General features: G+C 48.1%; 1 pseudogene across 1 annotated transcript in view; it reads right to left on the bottom strand.

Annotated features, from left to right (window-relative positions):
* The window catches only part of LOC146830101 (uncharacterized), a 33988-nt pseudogene extending 23029 nt beyond the window's left edge, over positions 1-10959 (bottom strand). The window contains exon 1 of the transcript XR_014961359.1: positions 10635-10959. The product of XR_014961359.1 is annotated as an uncharacterized LOC146830101 (transcript). The remainder of the gene's footprint in view (positions 1-10634) is intronic.
* Between the last annotated feature and the right edge of the window lie 4465 nt (positions 10960-15424).

Here is a 15424-nt window from a genome sequence, read left to right as displayed (position 1 = left end):
GCATCATCTTCTTAGAGTGAAATAATGTGTAGGGTGTCTCCCGATCATATGCCCTATACAGCAGTGTCCATTTCGCCAAAGACTTTATTGCAAGCTCAAACAGGAGTGGCGAGAAGTGGGCAATCCTGTTTCATCCACATCCCAATGCCCATGCCTCCGTGCGACCTCGCCACACATGCACTCTAGCTCTCAGCTCAGTGTAGAGTAGGCAAACCCATCCTCGAAACTGTGGACCGCATCCCAAGACTCGCAATATCTCAAGTAGGTAGCCCAGTAAACTGTGTCGAAGGCCTTCTCCAAGTCGATAGCAACAAGCGCCATCTCCTCGTCATGGCCCTGTACCTCATGGAGCACATGGGTGAATTGTGTCAGATTCACCTCAGTGTTACATCCAAGTAGGAATCCACGCTTGGATTTATGCACCAGATGGGTCATGTGAGCTGTCAGTTGAGCACCAAAAAGTACATTCACATCAAAAATGGTTTATTGTGAGGGGCTTGTATGCAGCCCAGGCAGCCTCATCTTCACCGGTTTGAGGAGCATGCAGATCACCCCCCACTGTCACGTGCCTCCAGGTATTCCTCTGAGTTAATGGCACTGACAATGTCTGATGATATTGCGATTGGAAGACGTCTTCCCCAGTGTCTTCGACCGTGGGAGAGTGTGTAATGCGATCCTGAGCGCCTCCAAGTTTAGGCAGGCATCTAGGGCTACTGCCCTCAATGGTCTGAGTTTTAGGATTTCCAGACCCTCCAAAAATGGAGTGTATTGTGTGTAGATGCCCGGGTCTTGCAGTGTATTCATACTGTAGATGCTGAATGAAGGACTGAATTATATCTGCCCTCGATGGCACCCTAGCAACCTCAGGTTTTGTCAAGTGTTTCACAAGTGCAGGGACATTTTCCCTGTGCAGGATCCAGGACAAGATCCTACCCGACGTGTCAACCCCGACCCCCAGTGCAGTCTCTGTCGGTACTGTTTTAGTATATAATTATCTAACCTGTCCAATACGTCTTCTATTCGTAGGCAGACCACGTTTTTCCCTATGTGATTCACGACAGCTCGGTGCATCTGCCTGCGCCCGTGCCAGTTCAGCTTCTTCCCTAAGAAGCTCCACCTGTACTTGCCGGCGCACCCCATATGTGAGACCCCAGCAGGTACCCCTCAATACTGCTTTAAGGGCCTCCCATTACATGGATCCAAGTGTTGTGGAGCCCCAGTTCGACTCCATGTAACCGGTGAGTAAAGGAGACAAGGCCTCTCGTCCCTCTGGGTCCACACAGATGTCTACCTGCTTCCTCCACGACCTAGCACCTTGCATTGGACCCCCCAGGCTACCCTACAAGTGACAGGAGAGTGATCAGACAGAAAATGAGCTAGGTGTGTGACCTCAAGATCCTCCAGACTACTCTGTGTTGCCACGACCATGAAGAGCATTCACTAAGGAGCCCAAACAACCCCTACTGGCCGCAGCCGTAGCACCAAGCTTCAACGCACCATCAACAATACCTTTGAATCTGGCACAGTCCCCAATGACTGGAAACGTGCAGAAGTCATGCCCCTCCTCAAGAAGCCCACCGCAGAACCGGAAGACCTAAAAAACTACAGACCCATATCTCTCCTCCCCTTCGCAGCTAAAGTCACCAAGAAGATCGTCAACATCCAGCTCATGAACTTCATCAAAGCCAACTTCATCCTCCATCCTCGTCGCTTCTCAATCCGGCTTCCGCAGCAACCACAGCACCAAGACCGCCCTGCACGCTGACACAGACGACATCCGCACCCTCACTGAAGCCTTCAACACTGTCTCCCACTCACTCTCACTGCCAGGCTCCATGATGCCGATATATGGGGAACCGCCATCGACTGGATCTGCTCCTTCCTCACCGGTCGAACCCAAAGAATCAGACTCCCGCCTTTCCTCTCTGAACCCACAGAGATCAGCTGCGGAGTATTCTATGCCGACGACACTCAGCTCATCCTCTCCCTCATGAAGGAACCTGTCATCAACAGGCTCAGCTTCCAGGAAGAAATGAAAGACTTTGCATCCTGGATGAGCAGCAGCTGTCTGAAGCTCATCTCGGAGAAGACAGAAGTCCTCGTCCTCGGACCAACCCTCTCTGCATGGGATAACACCGGATGGTCCACTGCTCTTGGCAACCCCACCAACCCACGGACCATGCATGCATGCACACTCAGCATCATTCTCGACTCACAAAGCCCGGTGTGACATCAACTTTATGCTGTCAGCGCTGAGGGCTACAGTGGCTATATCTTCTGGACGGGTCACTTTGTTGCAGCAGGAGTCTGGCCCCTGATGTCAGAGGGAAACCCCGGAGAGGCCAGAGAACCCACCTGGGAAACGTCTGCAGGCGCACAGACGTGGAGTGCTCGGTGCACCCAAGGGATGATGGGCCGCTGCTCACTTCCACCAAGGCACCGCCTGGCTCTAACTCTCACTCCAGACCGCTGTACAGTTCTTGTTGGGAAGCAACCTGAAGTCCGCCACTGCCATGAAAGGGCTCAGCCATGCACCTGAATCTGCAGGAGGACAGGGGGCTGAACATTCAGGGACCCCCACTTGGCAGGCAGCCACTGAAGTAAATGCTTTGTCTTAGTGGGCCACCGCACCGCGCAGGCCCAGTCCTCGGTAGGCTGCACTCACAAAGTCATGTCCTCTGCTTCATTTTTGCATAAGGAGAGCGGGCCGCAGGCGACTGTTGGGCTGCATCTAGTCACAGCAAAGGCTGCCATGTTTGGGAGACCAGAATGCAGCAAGATCGTGTAGGATTTAGAGAATTATTAGATTGGGCTGGCCGGTATCTCAGGGGATCGCGTCCTGTCTGCCATGTTCCCAGGCCATGCCCCACCTTTTAAACTACTTAATAGTTGCTAGCAGGAAACCCTACTATGGGAATGCCCATGTTAAACAAATAAAAATGTAACTTTCAATTAGTGCAGGTGATGTCTCACGACAGCCATAAATTCTGGAGAACCTTGTCCTAGTCCAGTTACAGAAGTTCATTGAAAGAAATATTGCGTACTTTCCAAGTGGGATTTCTTGCTGACCTTGGTTTACAGGGGACCTTATGAGTCGTTTAAATGTAAGAACGGAACAACAACTTAGAGCACCTCAAAGGAAGAGAGCTTTGTCCTGCTATGCTGGTCGATGAGTGAGGTAAGAACTACAACAGGAACAAATGGTGGTATGCTGCTTTAACCCTTCATAAATCTCTTTAGTTGAGCCACTGATGCCCCCTTTCTGTTGAGTGAGCGGCCTGGTTCTTCTGTGGAGGGAAGAATTTGCCTTGAGAGGCACCAGATTTATACTTTCTTTGACTTCACAGTGTAGGAAGTCTGCTCTGTATATACAATGCCAAAGTAAGGTACAGTGTGCACAGAGTCCATTGGATCCCCAGAGGTATAGCAGAGGCTAAAGTAGATAATACCTTACTCTCTTTTGTGGTATTGTGGTTGAGCAGTCAGGATTATCAGAGGGTAGAGTTAAGCGTTTGGTGTACACACTACGGCAAGAAATGAAGCCACACACTCAGCAGATTGAGTCAAAATCAATTGTTTGTATAAAAAGGTGTTACTTTGTTATTTTTATTACTAGAACCAAGCTTTACTCAGTAGTAGGTAAGTGCTACTTTCAATACAAGAACTCTCTTCAAGATACAGCGAGTACTGGTTTTGTAGAAGCAAACAAGTTACTTTGCAGTAGAAGAAATGGGTTGTAAGCTCTTTAAAATACTTGTGAGTACTTTGAATTACTTTCCAGTTACTATTCTAGTTTAGGGTAATCCAAACTAATACCCAGCGGCGTCTCCTCCACTAAGGCGGAGGAGCATCAGCCCACCACTTTGAAGCAGTGAAGGAAAGGAAAGATAAAATTATAATAACTCAAGGTTATTATCATTTTATGTTTTCCTGATGTGGCAAGTGTGCGGGCGGGGCGGGCGGGCTGCTCTGATGACAGAGGAGCAGGGGGAGGAGTGGTTTTGGGACGGCCAAACATTCATGCACACTTTACATGTTCTCCTCGCAGGCTGCAATACAGCCCGCTTGGAGAACATGCCCAGGCTCCCATTTCCTGTCTTAAGCGCTGAACCACGGTGCTCAAACCAATCACAACGCTGTATTGCAGTATTGTGATCGACTATAGGGACCCTGGCTGCTTCCTGTTCTGGCCCCCGGGGAGAGACGGTGATGGAGAGACGGAGGAGAGACGCGGCATCAGGTAAGTGTTTATTAATATTTGTTAAACCCCCACACCTCCACCCCCGGTCTGTGACGACCGCCACTTCTAATGACACCGTATAGGCATTACAGTTCACCAGGAAGCAGGTTAACTCACTTGAAGACACTAAGTTACTTTGTTACAGTACAAGACAGGGTCAAGACAGAATATTTTTCAGAGAGAAACCCACCATACAATCCTAAGGAAAAAAATTAAGTGTTAGGTTTGCAGGTAAGTAAACGGTCTTGGGAACTGAGTTTTGGATGGTAGAACCAAGGTTTGCCAAGGTTCAGGTTAGCACTCCAGGTGCACCACTAGCAGCACAAGGGCAGACAGGTGCAGAGTGCAGGGTGCCAAGGTTAGCCAATGGGGCTAGGGAGCACCTCGGTTGGTGGCTAATCACGGGGCGGGCCACTCAATTTTGGGAGACAAGCTCCTAGGGATAAGGTGATGGCAAAGGGGGTCCCAAGTTAGCACCAACACTACACCACCAGTGGCACAGGGGCGGCCGGGTGCAGGGTGCTCAGATGCTGTCTGGAGCCCAATGCAATCCTATGGCCGATGTGGTCTTTGGATTTCAGCTGTAGGCTTCGTCCAGGAAGTCTTCCGGGAGGAACCAACAGCTGAGCAAGTAAGTAGGGATGTCCCTCGACGTCAAGACACTTCGGAATTGGGTCACCAGGACAGAGGGTCGGAGACTGCAGGGGTGCCTTTTGACGTCTGGAATCCGCTTACCGGTCCTGTCATGTTGAAAGGGGGGGGGGGCATTGTGAAGAGGCTGCGGGCGTAAACCCCTTGATGGGCTGGAAATCAGAACCACTGGGGAACCACTACAGGACTGGTAGACCCTCGGGACAAGGGTCATTTTTGTAGGTATGCATTAGGGGGTTGTCTGCTTTTGTTTTCCATAAAATGTCTGAGACATAGTGGCCTACCACTGCCCGATCCATGTGCAGTGAGTGTTTATCCGATTGTCTCAGGCACCATTCGGATATCACTCTTAGCTGTGCCACCCTATAGAATGAGGGAAAGTGCAATATTTTATAAGGGAGTTAGGCTCTGCGATCCCGCCAGATAAAGCTGGTCACCAGAAAGCAGAGCGTGGAAAAACACTCCCGGTCTATTCCAATTGGAAGTACCTGAAAAAGATATAGAAACTTTGGTAAGACAGCAGGAAAGACCCGGGGCTTGACAAACTCCCCGGCAATCTTTTTAGGCAGCAACCTGGGATATGGGGTCCTTATTTCCTTGTTTTGTTCAACGCCATACTGGGCGGTATGGAGATTCCCTGTACTTGGCTGGGAGCGGAGATAGTCCCGATTTTTAAGAAGGGTTCTCCTCTGCTTCCAGCCAACTACAGGCCTATCAGCCTTATTGACGTCCCACAAAAAATCTTTGCCCGACTTGTTCTGAACCACCTGGAGTGGACGGAGGACCATGCTGTCCTGAGTCCCTTCCAGGCGGGGTTCCGAAAGAATACTTCAACCATGGACCAGATTTTCCGGCTGCTCCTTTTATACTGGAAAACTGTCAAGATGGAGGGAGGCAGCTTATATATGGTCTTTGTGGACCTTCGATCCGCATTTGACCTTGTACCACAGAGGAAACTGTGGGCTGTGCTCCGGGACTTGGGTGTGCCACCGCAAACTTTGAACATCCTAACGAGGCTCCATGACGAGAACTTTGCCCAGGTCAGGTGTGGGAGGAATGGCGCACTGTCCCCTAGGTTACCGGTCAGAAGAGGGGTGAGACAGGGCTGTGTATTGGCCCCAACCCTCTTCTGCCTATATGTTAATGACCTAATCCCGCTTCTGAACGAGGTGCCAAACAATGATGCTCCGCTATTGGCGGGCAGGAGGATACCTGCAATCATGTTTGCCGACGATACCCTCTTGCTCTCCAAGTCCCCTATGGGGATTCAACGGATATTGGACGGCTTTCGGGATTTCTGTAGTCTGCGAGGACTAGAGATTAATGCCGACAAAACCAAATACATGATATTTAATCCCGCGTCATCCACACGTTCGACCCCGACCTTGGGCAAAGGGAACCTGGAAAGGGTAACTACCTTCACCTACCTTGGGGTTTTAGTACAAGAAAATATGTCATGGGGACCCCAAATTGCTAAATCCCAACTAAAACTTGCACAGCTGACGGATGGTATACTCAAGGCGTCAAATACTTAATCATTGAAGCCAGTGAGCCCCGCCCTTGAGATATACAAAGTACAAGCAAGAGCAGCAGTCCTCTAGGGCGGGGAGTTGTGGGGTCACACGAAAGTAACAGCAATTGCCAAAATGGAAACCAAATTTATGCGACAATTGCTGTCCCTCCCGCAAAGTACACCTACCCTACCCCTAAGGTTGGATTTGGGATTAAATCCAATCGAAGATGAATTAGGGATCAAACCCTTAATGTTTTGGCACAGACTCTGGTCAATGCCTGAACTATCCAATTATAGGGAGGAACTAAAACAGTTACTTGCCTATAATAAGGCAAGAAAGATCCGTTGGCTAGTATTCATTAAGCAGGAACTGACGAAAATTGGCCTAGAAATCATGTGGGAAGACCCAAAAAAAGCGTTTAGTGAGATCTTGCGAAAAAACCTTACTAGGATTTATAAGGAGCACAGATTTAGTTCCACGTTTTGTGCCGTAACACTGGGCTCACTAACCACTTCTTTCCTTGACTTTAAAACTTGCTATGGCTTCGAAAACTTTATGGATACTGTATATCCAATTTTTGCCAGGAAACTTTACATCCAGTGGAGACTTGGCACCCTTCTGCTTAAAGTCTTCACTAGTAAGTGGTCAGTATCCCCGGATATGTCATGCCCGGGCTGTACCTGTGGTGTGGAGGATGAACTCCATGTCTTTTTTTCTGTCCTGCATATATGAATTCCAGGAGATATTGTCTGGTACCACTGTGTAGAAACTTGGCCTTTAAGCAATACCAACACGCCTATAGAATTCTAAAGTCAGACACAGCGGGCCCTACAGTATTTGCAATTTGCAAATATCTCTCAGCCATGTGGTTTAAGCGGTGCAAATTAGTTGACATCCAATGTTCAGCTGTAGCAAATTGAATTTCATGGAAATAATGAATTTTGATTCAGATGGTTTTAAGTAACATGCAATGAGATGTAATTTTTTCTTTTTTGGTGTTAATTATGAATTCTGAAAAGTGTTGTTTTATATTGTCTATGTACCCTTTTATGACATTGTCGAAATAAAGGCTATTTGATTGATTGATTGATTGCATAGATATAGCCAAGCCATGATAGGTACATGGGAGCACACCTTTAAAGATCAGCTTTAAGTTGTTGAAGAAGTAGGGGTAATTGGTCCAATATAAATTGGAAATCTTGGGAGTGATTCTAATTCCCAAATAGGTAAGATCTTTTTTAACCCATTGGAAAGGGGTAGAGCCTGCTAGTGTCTACATGTCAGAAGGGGGTAGAGTCAGGTCCAGAAGGAAGGATATATGATGTTAATACGATAACCTGCTACTATCTCATAAAGTGCCAGTTCCTGCTGTAAAGCCGCCAGGGAAGTCAAGGGATTAGTTAGGGAAAGTAGCACATCATCTGCAAATAGCAAAGTTTTGAGGATAATAGAACTAAATGAGAGACCCTGAATTGCTTTTATCATCTCTCACCTTAGCTGCAAGGGGCTCGATACTAAAGGCGAATAAAGGTGGTGAGGGCAAACACCCCTGACAAGTACCCCGCTCTAATGTAAAGAAGTCTAAGCCCACTCAATTTATTGAAAAGAGTGATGGTGGAATTGCGTAGTTAGCCTGGACCATGTTCATAAATTGTTCACACATACCGAACTGACAGTGTGAAAGAGAAAAGAGCGATGAGCTAACCAGACCCCCTGTTCAATCAGAATGGCGCTCTGTGACACGCCGCTTAATACTATGCGAAATAGCCAGCACCAAACAAGAACACGCCACAGAGGTCACGCAGAGTCAATTAGCGGGACCCGCAAATTGGGCAGGCCTCAGGGGGGTATTGGGGCAGATCAGTCCAGAGCAGAATCCTCAGTGCACTCCTCCATGTGATCAGGTTACCCAGTTGCACCATCCGCCAAGTTGCCATCCGCTTGCACTAGTCAAGTGAAGCTCTGTCCTTTAATTGTGCCCCCCACCCCCGGGCTGCATCTTCCCTCCTCTTCGGCCCGCACATCCAGTCATAAAGCACAGATGTAGCATGGGGCTTCATTAGAAATTGTGGCTATCAGACACTCGCTCACCTTGGTCCAGGGGGGCTCCTTTGCAGGATATGCGACTGTATCTGAGCCGGCAACTGAATAATCATGTGGCCGAGTGCCGCACTGCCACTGCACCACTAGGGGCAAGAGACGTCGCATAAGATCAGTCAGGCCTGAGGAACACCCATCAGTTCCCTTCCATCGCTCAGACAATCGAAGGCCCATACTCACCATGAAGCTCAGGCGAGCGTGTAACCGCCACATCCAGAGACCACAGTGCATGGTCAGTCACAGTAGTAGTCAGGGTCGGCGGGACCACAGCTGGTGTCCAGAAGGTCCACAGGGCCATGGGCGCAGCAGGGACTAGCAGTATACAGCAGCTGTCCACCACACTCTGATGCACAGCCTCTGTTTTGCCAGGCTGAGTCCAGTCACTAGGCCGCGGCTTTGTCCCTCGTGCTGCCAGGCCCCCGGCATCCCCGCCTCACTGCACATCGGTCATCGGCTGCAGTCCTCCAGCCCACAAGTGTCCCCCCGGCAGCACGGCCTCTCTGGACCACGCCAAAAGATTCCTCCAGTCAAGCCCCGGGCACAGAAAAGCCCATGGGAAACAGGCAGCAGCACAGTCTCTGGCACACTGCCTACAGATGTGGAGACCCAGCCTCGATGCAGGCCACAGGTCGCTCCTTAGCCGCTCCCAGGCACCTGAAACTTCATTCTTGGCCCGGAATCGGAAAGTGCAGAGTTTGATAGGTTGATTCAGGTGGGAATTGCTGGGATTAGGCACAAGGATTATTAAGGACAGGTGAACGGTGGAAGGAGCACACCTAAAAGGCAACCATCTTCGAGCCAGGCAAGCTCCACCGCCAAATGAATTCCTTTTTCGTAATTGGTGTTGATATAACTTTTATTCCTTTTATATGTTTCTGATTTTCTTGTGCTTTTATAAGACCTGTGTCATGCATTTTATAATTGTATGGCTTACATTTGTAAAATGAAACAAAATTGATGATGATAAAGTAAAGAAACAATTTTGTCTGGCTTTTTCATAATAATGGCCTTATCCAAAACCTCATACATTGCAGGTTGTATGGGGAAAGGTGGCAAAACAAGGGCAGGTTAGAAAAATATCCAGGATCTCTCATCCCCCTCTGTTGTTGAACTGATCTAGCAATAAAAACCTGCCCTCAATGACAAAATCCCCAATAATGTGTTATTTCAAGTTTCCGAAGTAGAGGGAGGTATCTTTGTTCAAACATGACGGACACTTCAAGACGGTCGACACACAACTCAACTCAACTAATCATTGGGAAATTATTTATCTCCTCGCCAACAAAACTTTACCTATTGTACTCCCAGTGACTCCTACAGAGAAGCCAGTGCTTTTTCTATCAGGGCACATGAACGAATCTCTGCTTTCTCAAACCAGCAGGATGCATAATGTACCTGTCGCACTCGAAAATTTATCTGAAAAGTCGGGCACTGTTAGTCTACCCATGGAATAAGGCTTCAGAATGGTGTCCCAAACTGGCCTTAACTCTTCTCCAAGCCTCATCAATCTATTTCATGTACATGAAAATATTCGCACTGACACAAGAAAGGGATATTCTGAAAGAAATACACACATTTGGGTACCACTGCCCTTTTCAGCAGTGCTATTGTACAATTTGCAATCTTATTCACACCTCAGGGCATCCGTTCTCTTCAGAACTGCCCGATACTTATTTTAATGAGGTCACCACTTCCGACTAACCTTAATTCTCCTTTATCCTGGCTAATGGGAGAGGCGGACAAGAAACGAGACCGTCCTGCTCTGGCTTGTATTCCTCCAATCAGATACTCGAACATATACCCCTCGGAACCTTCTACAAACCCTTTGCTAAAACCACCGTGACCTCCGTGAGACACTTATGCCACCGTGAGACGCTCTTTCTCATTGGCTCAGTAGTGTGGCCAATGAGGAGACCTTCCGCGGGGTATCCGCCCAAAAGACGGAGACGAAGACATTCTGATCATCAACAGCGTTTTCCGTCCGCCGTTCACATTCCCGGCCTATCACGAGCGCCGGACCAGAATTGAAACCACCACAGTCTGTTCTGGCTTGAAATCATTCCAATCAAATTTTTCGATGCATGCTATAGGACTGTGCCAAAAACCAGTTTGAAAAAAAAAACCATTACCTTCGCGAGACACTCTTCATAGTCTTAGTCTGAGCGGATATCCAACAGGAGATAGCCTCAATACATGCCGGAGCAGAACTGAACGGTCTCCATTCTGGTCCGGCTCTCCCGTGATTGGTTAAAGGGGGAGGCGGCAGCACAGACTAGTCATAGCAGCACCGAGGATACACGAGCGCTTAGAAGCCGTGTACATGAAGCAGGTGAGCGCTGCCTGCAGGAGGACTGAGCCACGGTTGAAGCAGAGCACTGACCGCAGGAGCTGCAGGGTCCAGAGACACCCCCAGAAGAACCAAACCCAGAACTGTCTGTTGGAAGATACAGTCACGTGGAGCAGATAACAGAGTAGAGATGAAGAGCGGACTGAAAGAGATAGTGACACTCCACGCAGTATCCCGTTTAAAGATGGCCGTCCCCCCAGGACTCCAGGGGTCAGATGCAGCGCTTGAAAGCTTCTTCCGGCGCCATCTTGAGACGGGACAGGTCACCCTTACAGCTAAAGATACTGAGCCCTGCAGATAAACACAGCGCGGCGTCTCTCTGCTGCCTGCTCAGTGCTCACCTTCCATACCCAGCAGCACCCCCTCCCTCGGGCCCCTGCCTCGTTCTCCCACGAGCCCTAGTGTCCCTTCACCTCAGGGGCTGCTGCTGGGGTGCTTGTTGCACCCCTCACTGCACAGAGACAATTAACAGAGACAGTTTTATGGGGACAGGAACAGATGCATCCGGGAGCTCTGGAGACCCGAGCAGGCAGAGATAAATTATTTCAATATACCCATTTGGGCTTCAAATACACTGTGTTTTTAATTTCGAAATTTTACCTCAGTGGGTACAAGAATGCCAAGTTAAATGCATGTTTTCATTTTGTTAATGCACTTTATTTTGGTAACTTTTTATTGAGTTTCAACTAGTCAAAATGCATCAAAAAAGTATGGGAACTCCGATCCGAGTGCAATTTATTTATTTTATTTTATTTTAAATGTTTTATATAGCCCTAGCTTGACCCGTAGGTATCAGAGCGCTTTACATACATACTGTAAAGAAAAAAACAGACAGAAATTGCATTACATAGTAGGCAGGCAGTAAGGAAGCAAAACCAGGGATAAAAAAAAAATACAGCATGGAAGATAAGGTGGTTAACACAGTCCGGTTACCAACTATCCTTGAATGTCAAGAGAGAGGAGTAAACTCGGATATTGAAGTCTAGGTTAGTTGACGTTGGTCAGGAAAGTATTTGTTAAGGAGATGGATTTTCAGGTCCCTTTTGAAACAGGAGAAGGAGGGGTTGCATCTGAGGACCCTAGGGAGAGCGTTCCACATCCTGGGAGCGTTGCCAGAGAACGATCGGTATTGTGTGGTTTTCTTTTTCAGTTTCGGAGGAATAAGAAGGAGTGAGTTGGAGCTTCTCAGCGTTCTGGATTGACCTGCTCTTACCAGTTTGTTGTTCAGGTAGTTAGGGGCCAGAGAGTGAAGGGTTTTGTGTGTGAAGCAGGCCAGTTTGTAAATACACCTCTTTTCCATGGGAAGCCAGTTGAGGGAGTTGAGAGCTGGAGTGATGTGATCAAATCTTTTTACTCCAGGTACGAGTCGAGCGGCCATGTTCAACACTGCCCTTAGAGGGGCTAGGTGAGCTTTTGGAGTCCCTGTTAGGATGGCGTTCCCGTAGTCGATTTTAGAGAGAACTAAGGATTGCACTACTGTCTTGAGGGAAAAAAAGGTTTCAATTTCTTGCGGTGTTTTAGAGAGAAAAGAGCACTTTTTGTAGAGTTTTTGATGTGGGCCTCCAAAGATAAGTTCTTGTCAATGGTGATGCCTAGAGACTTAACTTAGTCGGATAGGACGATGGGGCAGTTCAGGGCGACCAGATTCTTGAGCCACTCTTGGATTGGACGATGGTTGCTTTTTGGAGAGAGTAGGATTAGTTCTGTTTTATCTGGGTTGAGCTTTAAGTCGTTAGCGTTGAGCCAAGTTTGGCTCTCGGTTAGGGTGGCATTGAGGTGTTGGATGTTGTTGGGAGACTTGATTTTGAAATAGATTTGGGTGTCATCAGCATAAAGGTGGTAATTCACTCCAGCTTTTTTCAAGGTGATTGTGAGGGGCTCCATGAAATGATTGAAGAGGGTTGGGGAGAGGATCGAGCCTTGCGGAACCCCAAGTATGACTTTTGTTGGCTTCGAGAGACAGGAGTTGATTTTAATTTGTTGCGAGCGGTGTTGAAGGAAGGAGGTGAACCATTTTAGTACTGTGCCATTGATGCCGGAGCGCTTTGACAAGGTCTCCAGAAGCGCTTGATGATTTACTGTGTCGAATGCCACAGATAGGTCAATAAGGATGAGTAGGCAGGCATCACCTTCATCTAAAGCCTTGTGAATATCGTCAGAGACGTTAAGCATAGCTGTTTCCGTGCTACAGCCTTTCCTGAATCCTGATTGAAAGGTGTCGAGGAGGTTGAACTCATCAATGTGTTTGTTGAGTTGGTGGAGAACGCATTTCTCCAATGTTTTTGCAAGGAATGGGAGGTTGAAGATAGGTCTGAGGTTGTTGAGATCATTAGGGTCGGCCCCTGGTTTTTTGAGAATGGGTGTGATTTGTCCAAGTTGAAGGGAGTCTGGGACACAGCCTGAGGTGAGAGAGGCATTGATGATTTTTGTCCAGAAAGGGGAAATGGTGTTGTTAAGTTCTTTTATGATTGTCGATGGGATGGGGTCCATAGTGTGGGAGGAAGGCTTTAGGGTAGAAATTATACTGAAAACCTTATTTTCCGACATTAGCTCAAAGTCGGACCAATGCGCATTGTTTTTTAGCTGGAGGCAGAACTGATTGTCCTTGGTAAGAACTCTTTCTGAATGATCAGGGGTGGTTAGAGTGGGGCAGGTTAAGAGGGAAGGAGGGTTAGAGGTTTGGATGAAGGATTGATCAATTTTCGAGACTTTATTTGTGAAGAAGGTGGCAATTTCTTCACAACGCTCATTGGTGGCTTTGATTTCTTGAGAGGGAGTGCAGTTAGTTTGGCTTTTGACAATGTTGAAGAGTTATCTCCGTCTGTTTTTCGCCAGATCTAGTTGGCTGCAGAAGAAAGACGCCTTTTCACTGAAAATGTGTTTTTTGTATGCTTGCCGAGCAGATCTAAGGTGCGCTGGGTGTAAAGTCGAGGGGTTTAGTCTCCAAGACCTTTCCGTTTGTCTGAGTTGACGCCTTTCCTCATTCAGATCCACGTTAAACCAGGATTTAGATTTGGTTTGCCTCAATTGTTTGAGTTTGAGAGGAGCTGCTTGGTCTTGAACCTCTGTCATTTTTGAGTTAAAGTGTGTAGTGAGGTCATCGACCGTCGTTGATGAGGGTTGGAGTCGAAGATGGGCATGAATCCTGGATTCAAGTTCGGATAAAAGGATTGCTTTGATATTTCTGGTCCAGTGTTTGGGTTTGTCATCACGAATAGGTTGGTGGAAGACAAGTGCATCAATCTTGAACAGAATGAGGTGGTGGTTGGACCAGTCAATGGTAGAAATCGCTCTCAGAGAGACCAGATCATTGTTGGTAATGGTCACATCCAGTGTTGCACCTTTGATGTGAGTTGGTTTATTGCAGAGTTGTTTGAGGTTATATATTTCAAGTAGGTTGGATAGGTTCTGGGCAGTGGAGTCTTCTGGGTCGTTCCAGTGGTTATTGAGGTCACCCAGGAACACGTCTTTAGTGTTTGTCATGGAGAACCGTGATATTAGGTCTGTTAGTTCTTCGGGGAAAAGGGTACGCTCTCCAGGAGGATGGTAGATGGTGTGGAATTTGATGGGTGAGGTGCCCTTGGCAGTGAGTTCGAAACCCAGGTATTCAAACGATAGGTATTCTGCAGTTTTAAGTTTGGTAATCTGTATTCCTGCCTTGTGGATGATGGCTAGACCTCCCCCCATTTTGATCGGTCTGTCTTGTCTGATGATGGTGTACCCTGGAGGGGTGAGAATGTCAAGAATGGGGGTGGAGTGGACATTGAGCCAGGATTCAGTGAGGAAAGCGATGTCACTTTCTTCAGCGAGTAGAGCTTCGGCAATGTCTGTGGCATGTTGTACTGCTGATCTGCAGTTGAGGAGCATGCAAGAGAGAGGACGGGGAGCCTCGATGATGGGGGGAGTAAGGTGGTTAGAGGAGTACTGAGCAGGAGGTCTAGGTGAGTGGACATTTTTAGCGATTCTGTTAGTGCCAATAATAACAGGGATGGGAAAAGGGGCTGACTTCTGGCTCAAAGCGAGGTAAGAGTCGTTGATCTCATCAGGTTTCGGTATCGAAAAGGGTTGGCGATCCCGGTCGGGTCGAAGTGCCTGACTCGCTGACGGACTGGAGGGACAATGGGTGCAATGTGGGCCAAGGGAGCGGTATTGAGTGGGGTGGGGGGAATCTACCCAGGGAGAGGGAGCACGGCGGCTTGGTCCTGTTGAGAAGATCTTGTTGTAAGTATAGAAAATCAGCAGCAAGGGAGTTAATCTTCAGCTCCATTCTGTTCAGTTGCTGTGCTATTGAGCTGAAAAAGTTTAAGGTTTTAGGCAGGGGCCGAGAAAGACTTGGGTCTTTGGAGGGAGAGCGGACAGTGGTCGGGGATTGGACGGAATCAGTGGGGTTAGGAGAGGGGAAAGGTTGGACGCGGGGAGCCGGATTAGTAATGCTCCCATTCAAGGAGCTCAAAGGAGGAGTAGAGGGTCTACTGTCCAAGTGAGGAGGGAGAGAAATTCTAGGTAAGAAGTCAGAGTTCCGGGGAATGTCAATGAGATTAGCGGTGGAGGCAGGTTGTGTATGTAGGTGTG

Source organism: Triturus cristatus, chromosome 5_1 (genome assembly GCF_964204655.1).
Source record: "Triturus cristatus chromosome 5_1, aTriCri1.1, whole genome shotgun sequence".
Lineage (NCBI taxonomy): Eukaryota > Metazoa > Chordata > Amphibia > Caudata > Salamandridae > Triturus > Triturus cristatus.
The sequence above is the reverse complement of the archived record's forward strand: the minus strand, read 5'-3'. Positions and strand labels throughout refer to the sequence as shown.